We start from the raw sequence: 11,134 nt of genomic DNA on the forward strand, positions 1-11,134 counted from the left end.
TTGGTGTTTTTTTTTAAGGTTGTATCATTATGTTTTGTAACAATTATGTAAGAGCAACAATCTAGCAGAATGGTGACAGGTGGGCACCGTCACATGACAAGCTGCGCCACCACCCTTTACTTCCTGACTCATAGATTCCTGACAATTTCGAGATCAACCTTTCATGGACAGGTAAATGTATGGGTATTGGAGTAAAAATGTAGAACTGCAGCATTATGAAGTGTTTTGTCATTATGTATACCGCTCTCTCAACCACTACGTTATGTACCTATCATTAATAAGGTGAGCTAGGCAGCATCTTGGGGATATATATATATATATATATATATATATATATATATATATATATATATATATATATATATATATATATATATATATATATATATATATATATATATATATATATATATATATATATATATATATATATATATATATATATATATATATATATATATATATATATATATATATATATATATATATATATATATATATATATATATATATATATATATATATATATATAGAGTGGTACCTCTAGATATGAAAGCTTCTGTACACGAAAATTTCATTTTATGAAATGATATGCGAAAATTTCTTCGCTTCATATTACGAAAAAATACTCAGCATACGAAAGATACAAAACAAAACTTGAAATTCCTGCGTGCAGAAAATTTTAAAATTCTCGCCATTTAGAAACCGAAAAACAATAAAAATAAAAATACCGTATTTTATGGCTTGCAAGACGCTGCATCTTGGAAAACGCACCCTAATATTTGAAAGAAATTTCTAAGAAAAAAAAAAAAAAGTCATTCTCATTCACCATATACCCGACCACTGAACACAAAAACATAAGATACAAGGAGTCTGCAACAGTCTCGTCCCCACCACCGTGTCGGAGGGACGTATATACCACCCCGTTGCTTACATGAGTGGCAGCCCCGACAAGCGGAAATCAGAAGTGATTTGGAGTGATCACGCCTACTCAGTGGCTACTGAGGGAGGTCTAGGGCCGTTTTGCAAGACTGAAAATACGCGTCCTTGCTTGGGTTTGTTGGTCCCCGCCGCCACAACAAGGCCTGCTGAGTCCCACGTGGACCCAGCACAAAGGACTATGCCCGTCGAAGGCGCCGTTGAGGTGGAAGTAGGCGTAGCAGCCCTCGAGGACATGGAGATTGTCGAGGAGTCTCGTCCTGCACCCTCTGGAAAGGAAAAACGCCGGGATAATGCTGCTGGTGACCAGATTTCCCCTTGACATGTGCTTGCCCCAGCTACCTCGGACCGTAAACAAAGGCGTCGTCTGCTCTTCCTTGCTGGCCATGGAAAGACTGCCAGTGAGCTGTTCAGCTGCCAGTGGTTTGCAGCCCTGCTGAAGCAACTTCCAGACCTGCAGCCACTCTACAAGGAGGGACAGAACCAGCCCTATATAACGGTCAATACTGACTCCTCCTTTTACGCCACCCTGGTGAGTGAGGACTTCCTGGGCCTGGTTATGGAGTGCCCTGGTGAGGAGGGCACTCACCCTGTTATTATCCATGGTGTAGCGACCCATATCAATGTCAACCTGATAGAGGTACCAGCTGGATTCCATGGGCTGAAGAGGAGGATGGTGGGGCAGATGCCTAGGCCCCAACTGTTGGGAGTGGTGACAGGGAAGGAGCCCAGTGAGGTGCATCTCTTGGACCTTGGACGTCGGCGTGTGGACCGTTACACGCCAGAACCAGACCTGTCGCCACTGCAGTCGCTGGGGACACAAGGAGTGGCGCTGCCAGTCTGCCCTCGCTGCAGGTACTGTGCTGGCCCCATAAGTCAGCACAGTGCCTGGATAAGATCAAGGAGGGCACCAAAATCCCTCCTCGCTGCTGCAATTGTGGGGTGACCACAACGCCCACTCCACCCTCTGCACTGTCAGGCCTCGGCCCCAAAGGGAGCCTGCCACGGATGAGGTGAGTCGGCCCAGGCTTGTGTTCCGCCAGGCTCCACCTCCCAGACCAACGCCTGGGCGACGAAGCCCTCCTTCTCGGCCGCTGCCCTCACCTGTCCCAGCCTTCCTGCTCCACCACTGGCACTTCAACCACGCCTGCCGTGTTTCCACCTTTGTTGCAGCGCACTGCTACAGTGGCCCCTGTGCCTCCAAACACAGTGCCCCAGGCAGGCATCACTCAGGAACTGCATGCCACCGACGCTACCCAGCAACTAATGGCGGTGGTGAGTGCACTAGCCGCCAAAGTGGACAACCTGACTGCAACAGTCTCTGGTCTTAGTACCGAGTTTGCCGCCTTCAAGAACCAGCAGCACACAGTATGCAGTGGGACCCCCACTGTGGCCCCAACACCATCCCCAGCCAGCGGTGCTCAACAGGGCCATGGAGAGAGTGCCATGTGTCAGCATAGCCTGTGTGACCCACCCAAGAAAAAGGACAATGCTGCAGGGCAATGTGCAACTGCTGCTGCACTCACACCGAGGATGGATACCCCCGCCATGCCAGTCAAGGGAGCCACACGACAACCCCGGAGCCCTTGGGGATGGGCCCTGTTCCCCTGCTTCAGAGAGCAAGTCACCTGTGGCAGACTGTGAGGAGGATAATGCAGGTGAATGGACATTGGTCAGCCGAAAGAAGAAGCGGTGCTCCAGCCCAAACCCAGCCCGGACTGCCAGCCCCGAGCCAGACCAGGGACACCTGAAGACTGCCAGCCCCAAGCCAGACCAGGGGCATCTGAAGACTGCCAACTCCGAGCCAGACCAGGGACATCTGATGGCAGCCATGCAGATGCTGATGGAGCAGATGTCTCGCCTGACACAGGAAGTGGATGGCCTGAAGACACAGATGCAACACCATCGCGATGAACGGTAAGACTTTCCGCACCCTAACATGGAATGTCAATGGTCTACATGCCCGTTTCACTGACTTACACTCTCATGTCCTTCTCCATAAGCCTGACATTATTGCCTTACAGGAGGTAGGGCCAAGGGTGCCTGAGCTGTGGGGTTATGCCTCCCACACCCTCAGTTGTGGTGACGGCAGTAGTCGGGGAATGGCCACTTACATTAAACATGGGATTCCAGTTAACTTCATGGAAATGGGGGTCACTGAGGGTATTGAATTTATTACTGTTTGCTTGCACACTGTGGGTGAAATTATTTACTTTGTAAACATGTACATTCATGCTGGTGCCTTAAATATTGCAAATTTTCCTGAATATGTTCTTGAAGAGCAGAGTGTTATCATGGGTGACCTTAATGCCAGGCATAAGGAATTAGGAAGCCACCTCACCACCAATGCCAATGGTGTGTGCTGGAAGGCTTTCCTTGACACCACAGATACAGCTGTACTTACTGGGGACCACACACCCACACATGTTCAAGGAGGCAGACTTGATTATGTAGCCCTCATCAATATGCCAACATATACTGCCCAAACTTATCTTGTCAGGTCATTGCTGAGCGACCACTTCGCCCTGGAGACGACCCTCCCGGTGCAGTCCGCCCTGGCAGTGCCCAGGAAGCGCTTGACGGTGCCACCATCCAGGATGACGGACCTCGTCGTCCATGTGGTGGCGTGGTACGCTGCCGTGAAGGGCTCCTTTGCTGATGCAGAGGCACTGTACGACGGACTCCTGCACACCATCGAGGGATTCATCGCGACTCCAAGGGTTCCAGCAAGGGCCCATGCTCCACGCCGCTGGACTTACGCTACCGACCCTGTCATTCTGAACTGCCAACAGACGCTCGCTGCCTACCAGAGACGTTGGCAGCTCAACCCAGCAGACACAGAGTCACGGGATGCCATGGTTACCGTGGCTCGACACCTCACGGATCTGCGGCAGCAGGAAAGGAAGAAGTACTGGGTCTCCTTCCTGGACAAGGTGCGCAGGACCCGGTCCCTCCGGGAGGTGTGGCACCATGTCAACAGCGTCCGGGGCAAGTCCAGACGGCAGGTGTGTGACCCTGATCCTGCAGGCAGGGCACGAGAACTCGTCTTGCAGTGGAAGGAAGCCTCATCCTTCTCTGGCCTTCCTGTGGAACACCAGGAGGCGCTTGATCAGCAAAGACCACGAAGGATGGAGTTGCTTTGCCACAGTGTTCTCTGCTGGATGACACCTGTGTGCCTATCACGCATGACGAACTCCTCTCGGCAGTCAAGTTGGGCAAGTCAACAGCTCCTGGCAAGGATGGCATCACCTATGATATCCTCAATGCTCTCCTGGAGGTAAAGGTAGACAACCCTATCTTGGATTTATTTAACATGTCTTTCACTGCAGGCAAGCTTCCCACTCTTGGAAAACAGCCATCGTCATCCCAATACCCAAAGGTGATGGCACCTTTCGCCCTATTTCTCTCACCAGCTGTCTGTGTAAGATGATGGAACGGGTAATATTGAACAGGCTTATATACAAGGTGGGCCATGTACTCTCTGGCAATGTACATGGCTTCCTAAAAGGTCACTCTACAAGTCATTGTTTTGTTGAGTGTCTTATAAATAAGGATGCTACCTGCAGAGCTTTCGTTGATCTCAAGGGTGCCTTCGACAGGGCCAACAAAGATGTTATTATGGAGGAACTCATTCTCAAAGGTGTCAAAGGTAGATTATTAGGATGGATCAGGGACTATTTGTACAATAGAACAGCACAGGTTTGGTTTCAAGGTGCAGTCTCCTCTGAGGAAGTCTTTGAGCTTGGAACACCACAGGGTGGAGTCCTTAGTCCAATGCTTTTCAATGTTTTAATGGACAAAATTGCGCTGTTCCTTTCCGCAGGGCACCCAGGTCCTCATCTATGCTGATGACATACTCCTCCAATGCCCCATACCCAGGATTCTCCAGGTTGCTTTGTCACAACTGGCAGCATTGTGTGTCCAAATGGGACTAGTGATTAATGAATGTAAAACAAAATTTCAAGCTAAAGGGAAGGTCTCTCGGCTGCCCACTGTAAACAACGTTCCCATCCCTAAAGTTCATATACACAAGTACCTGGGTGTTCAGATGAGCTTTAGGAAGTCTCTTCAAGCCGTCCACTATGTTCGAGACCTCTGTCTGCCACGGCTAGCACCACTTCAGCTGCTAGCCAACAGGGGCCTGGGGGCTGGCATTCCAGTCCTAAGAATGTTCTATATATCTGTCATACGGTCCCTTATTGATTATGCCGCCCCTGTTTTAATACAGTTTAGTGCCACCCAACTCCGTCCCCTGGAGCTTGTACAGAATGAAGCCATGCGGATAATCTTGGGATGCCCCAGGACTGCACGGATTGAAGTCCTCAGAGCTGAACTGCACCTGCCGAGTATTATGTGTAGGGTACAGGAAATTACTTGTCGCACAATTAGTCGGATGCTATGCACGGGCTCTGACTCTCTAAAGGGATCACTGACCCCCTGTATCATGATCCTCGCACTCCTACAACACCATACCTCAGGAAGATCTTGGGAGTACTGACAAGTGTAGGTGTAGCCGAGGCTTGTATTAACGTTGTTATGTCACCGCTACAACCCGCCTGGAACCCTCACCGTGTCAGTGTTGATATTCACTCTGCATCAGCCCAAGAGGGACTGGCTCCCTCATGTGCTGCAAGACATGTTCATGACTAAATTGTCCAAGTACCCACACGTTCAGGCTATTCATGTTTATTGTGATGGGTCAGTCAATGGCAGCAGGTCTGGATGTGGGCTGTTCATCCGTGACTACATCTCTGCCAGTCTCTACACTGACACTGAGGTTTCCAGGTGGCTCCCTGCACCCATGTCTTCCACTAGAGCAGAACTGTATGCTGTACTGGAGGCGCTCCATTGTGGCGCCTCTCCATAAGAATGTATATTTCTTTATTGACAGTCAGGCTGCATTGTATGCCCTTCAATCCACCTCCCCCATGGACTGTGATCTAGTTAATAAGTGTCTTGATCTCATCCACGCCCTAGAAGGTGCTGGTGCCACGGTCCATTTCATCTGGATACCCTCTCATGTGGGTATCCGCTAAATGAAAAAGCAGACCGCCTTGCTCAGTGTGCCCTACAAGATGACACAGTGGACCCTGGCACTGAGTACACTCTGAGTTATGTTAAGAGTAGCATTAAGGACTTTGTACAAAGTAGCATTAGTGATCAGTTGGAGCTTTGTTGCCATAGGGGCAGTAGCATTAGTCTTCACTATGCACGTGTCTCCCAGAGCTGCACTTACACCTATGGGAAACACACTGCATCACATGACAGGGTGGCAATGAGGCTCAGATTAGGCTACAAATACTTTTGGGAAGTCAGTGCTTCTCCTGGTGTGTGCTGTGTGCTGCACCAAGGGAACACACTCTGTATCACTATATCATGGAATGTCCTCTCATTGCTAAATTTAGGCCACAAGGTCAAAATGACTTGTACAGCCTCATTGACCATCTCCTAGACTCAGCCACTCTCAGGGATATACTCAGGGAATATCCTCAGTTTGCCCCCAGACTGTAGGATTCTTCTTCTTCTCGGGAGTTTGTTGGGGCCGTGCAGGCTGTGTCACAGCCTCTAGTGCCCCAAAGGTCTGGAATGCGGAGGTGATGTGTTCAGGCTATATGCGGTGGAGTTATTTTGTTTTCTGTCAGACTGTAGGATGTTTATGCAATAAGGTGTGCAATATGTTTATTTATTTATTGAAATACTTGTATTCTTGTTGTGTATACTGTCTAGTGTTATATTTTTTATGATTTAACCTTAAGTCTTTGCCCAGGGGGTGGGTGGCAAGGCCCATCCTCCTCCTTTGTTGTAATTATTTATTAATCCAACAATAAATGTATCAATCAATCAATCAGGAGTCTGCAAGACACTATTGTTTCAGCACTCATTACAAATTTGCTGGAGCACTCACCACAAATTTAAAACTATGTAAATAAAAACACCATAGGTATATATGTATACACAGTGAAACAGTCCATCTCTTCTTGTTTTAGTGGCGGGCAACAGCATGTATTGGACGTATTATTTACATTTCGGAATCTCTTGTCTGATCACCAAAACCGAATGCGTCAGTGCTGCATTTTGTATTTAAATTATTTTGCAATCGTGCTTCACAGGCTTTATCATTTTGAATATGATTCACAAGTGGAGTTTTGACTCTTGCTTGAACGAGTAAGCTATTTGGATGTTCTATTAATAAAAGTATAAAGGCACCTGGCATGTGTGTGCGTTTGTGTGCATGTACCAAGGAAGATACAGAGAGGAAGTTATGGTGTGGGTTAAAGTTTGGAGGACAGCGACGGTGCTGCCATCTGTAAGAAGCGAGTACTTTCATAGAAACCATTTTCAGGAGTAACTTAAGAAGATTTCTCCCACGCTTCCTCCCCACCCCCTATTTTTCTCGTGGTTATGAACTTTATATATATATATATATATATATATATATATATATATATATATATATATATATATATATATATATATATATATATATATACACACACACACACACACACACACAGGCAACCCCCGTTTAACGAAGTTCACACAACGAAATTTCGCTACAATGAAGGTTTAATTTACTACCATCTGCTCGTTTAACGAACACCAAACTCGCTTTAACGAAGTTTTATCCAGGTAATTTTTTCAAAATTTGAAAGCCCCACCGTATCATGCAAGCTGACAAGCTTTTGAATACATCAGGAACTGCTGGTACTAAGGCCTGCCTCAGGAGAAATCCTGAAACACCTGTAGAATAAAGATCAAGATCAAGCCTCTCGTGGACAACACTGGCGCTGCTGATACAAAGGCCTGACTCAGAAGAAATTCTGCGTCACCTGTAGCATCAAGATCAAGATCACGCGCACCACTCACTGGCTGGGGTGAATCAGAATGAGCTGGAATGGGTCATGACAAGAAGAGGCAGAGTGGGAACAGAATGGGATGCGAGGAAGTGGAAGAGTGAAATAGACAGAGATGTGAAGAGTATGGGACTGAATGAGTGGAGGAACGGGATGGAACGAAAGACTACTCTGGAATAGTACAAGGTGAAAGAGACCCCGATGTATGAGAGGTGATACGATGGAAGCCTGGGTGGTGATCTTACTCTTCAAAGCTAGGGTACAGTGTATGGATGTGAATGCAAGGAGTTACAGGTGGTCTGAGTCCAGCAGCAAAGTGTGCCACATGTGTGACTCAGGAGAGGACGAGACGGTGGAGCATGTGATGCTGGAGTGTGTGAAGTATGCCAGAGACAGGTATGAGATGATGCAATTGGTGTTGACTGAGTTAGGGCATAATAGGAACGAAAGAGTGGAAAAGATGGGGAGGGAGTGGATGGTGGTGCTGCTGGGACTGAGTAGAGAAACGAATGAAAGGATGATTGAGGCGGTGAAGGAGTTTCTGGAGAGAATGGCGTGCCAGATGTACAGACGGTTAGAGCAAAGGACCCTGTTTCCTTTTTCTTCTTTTTTTTCTGTGTGACTTTTTTTGTCGCCTACAGGAGCTGCTGATCCAAAGGCCTGGCTCAGGAGTGATCCCGAGTCGCCTGTAGTATCAAGATCAAGATCAAGATCTCCCCAGTCAAAACATAACAGCGTCACCAGCAGCTCATCTTCCCTAGTTCAACTTACCACCAAAACGCCCTGCAATGTTGCCTAACGCTCCTAAGAAGATCAGGAAGTGTCTTACTCTCGAAGTGAAGCTGAGTATTATTCACAGACACGAGAGGGGCCAGAAAACTAATAACATTGCTGGCCACCATCTTGACTCCATCTAATGTCTACTACTTTCAAGTCAGCAGACTCTACTAAGAAGGCTGGTGAGACCGTATCTTCCTTGCAAGCTAAAAGAACCACCTGAACTCATGACTCTACAATGGATAAAATGGAAAGCCTTGTGGAAATGAGGTACATAAGTTTTGTATGCGATACCATGATGCGCACTTTGTTTACATTCTACATGTTGCCGGTTAGTGTCTTTCCCGTTTCACTCTCCCTCCCTTCATAAAGTTAAGATCATCAACATTATAAAGTTACGTACATACATACATTAGTGTACATTATAATGAATTAAATTAAACTACCTAAATGTTTAACTTCATAATTTTTACTTTCATTAAACCTTTTACTGTACTATGATGCACTCTCGCTTTGCTTACTCTCAATGAAAGTTCAAATCAGGGGTTAAACTTGTTATAATCGGTTCACTTAACGAAGTTTCACTTAACGAAGTGTTTTTTAGAAACGTAACCCCTTCGTTAAACGGGAGTTGCCTATATATATATATATATATATATATATATATATATATATATATATATATATATATATATATATATATATATATATATATATATATATATATATATATATATATATATATATATATATATATATATATATATATATATATATATATATATATATATATATATATATATATATATATATATATATATATATATATATATTTCTGCCTGCCTCCGCCTAGGCCACACCATACTCCTCACTTGCACTGCCTACGTCTGTCTCCTGACCCCTTCTGCCCTTGGTGTAAGACTACCCCTGAGGCCATGGAACATTTCCTACTTCAATGTCCACGTTTCCACTCTCAACATACTGCACTATGTTCCCGCTCCCAACTCTCCGTCCTGGCCATCATAACACTGGACACGCCCACCCACCCTCCTGGCGGCCTCAGGCGTCCACCCCTTCTGGCAACCTGCTGTCCTTCGCCTTACTTGTGCCTTCTTGGGGAAGACCAGCCAACTACCACCCCTGTGATACCCACACAGGACTACCCCAGGGCTCATAAGGGTAAAAAAGAAGCCACGAAGATCCATGGATCCTTATGAGCCCTGGGGTAGTCCTGTGTGGATATCACAGGTGTGATAGCTGGCCGGTCTTCCTCAAGAAGGCACAAGTAAGGCGAAGGACAGCAGGTTGCCAGAAGGGAGGACAGGTTGAGTGTTGTGATGGCCAGGGCGGAGAGCCTGTGGAGCGTAGTGCAGTACGTATGTTGAGAGTGGAAGCGTGGGCATTGAAGCAGGAAATGTTCCATGGCTTAAGGGTAGTCCTACACCAAGGTCAGGAGTCACGAGACAGACGTAGGCAGTGCAAGTGAGCACTGTGCATGGTGTGGCCCAGGCAGAAGCAGGCGATGGCTGATGTGCCTTGCGTTCCTTCCCGTGAATGACTGACTGTTTGAATCTTGTAACGGCGCTCATTCTCCCCTGCTGATGGACCCCCCTATCCCTCACCCCCTAACTATCTACGATCTGCGCGCCATCTGTTAGAAGCTAAGCTAATCAATTCCTCCAGCCTGCTCATTGAACCCATATATCCTTATACTATAGAATCCTTGGCATGTACACTCGCTCCAAATAGTATTGGTGTTCGACGGTTTTGAATCGATTCGTGAGCGCTGTTATTTTTCGGAAATGTTGGTAGTAATTTCCACCTTTCTCCACTTGTTTATGTTGCCATATGGCTGATAACTACTTCTCGGTCACTCTGATTTACGTTTGTTGCTTTGTTCTGACATAATGAATTCGTGTTTGAATCTTTAACGGAAGTAATGTGAAGCAGTAGAGGTCTACCGCAAGTCTGTCGACATGGAAACCTCACAGAACATGCGGCGATACATTATCAACCTTCATGAAGAAGGATTCACCATCCAAAATATTAGCCGGCGGATTGGCATCCACAGGAACACCGTGTCAAGATGGATTCGGAGATACTTAAAAGATGGTCATACAGATGACAGGGTTCGGAGTGGACGTCCACGCTACTCCACCCCACAGGACGACCAGGTTGCGTGCTTGTTGTAGTATAATTGATTATTATGGTTGTGTAATATGTTATTTGGACTCTGCATACTTCACAGTTTTCATCGCTCCCTAACTATAAGATGACCTTCACTTGTTCAGGCCATAGTAGCTGCATGTCATAATGATCCATTCAAGAGTGCTGCCAGCATTGTAGATGACCTCGGTCTACAATGCTGCCCACAAACAGTTTGCAACAGAATTTACACTGAAGGGCTACATGGTCGTAAACCAGCAGTGAAGGGTGAACTTACCGAACATCATATGGAGGCCAGAATGGAATACGCCCTGGAGTATGCAGACAAGCCAGACACCTTTTGGGACAGAGTGGTCTTTTGTGATGAGAAAACATTTAGCACAGATGATCCTGCAGCT

Source organism: Portunus trituberculatus, chromosome 15 (genome assembly GCF_017591435.1).
Source record: "Portunus trituberculatus isolate SZX2019 chromosome 15, ASM1759143v1, whole genome shotgun sequence".
In the NCBI taxonomy this organism is placed as follows: domain Eukaryota; kingdom Metazoa; phylum Arthropoda; class Malacostraca; order Decapoda; family Portunidae; genus Portunus; species Portunus trituberculatus.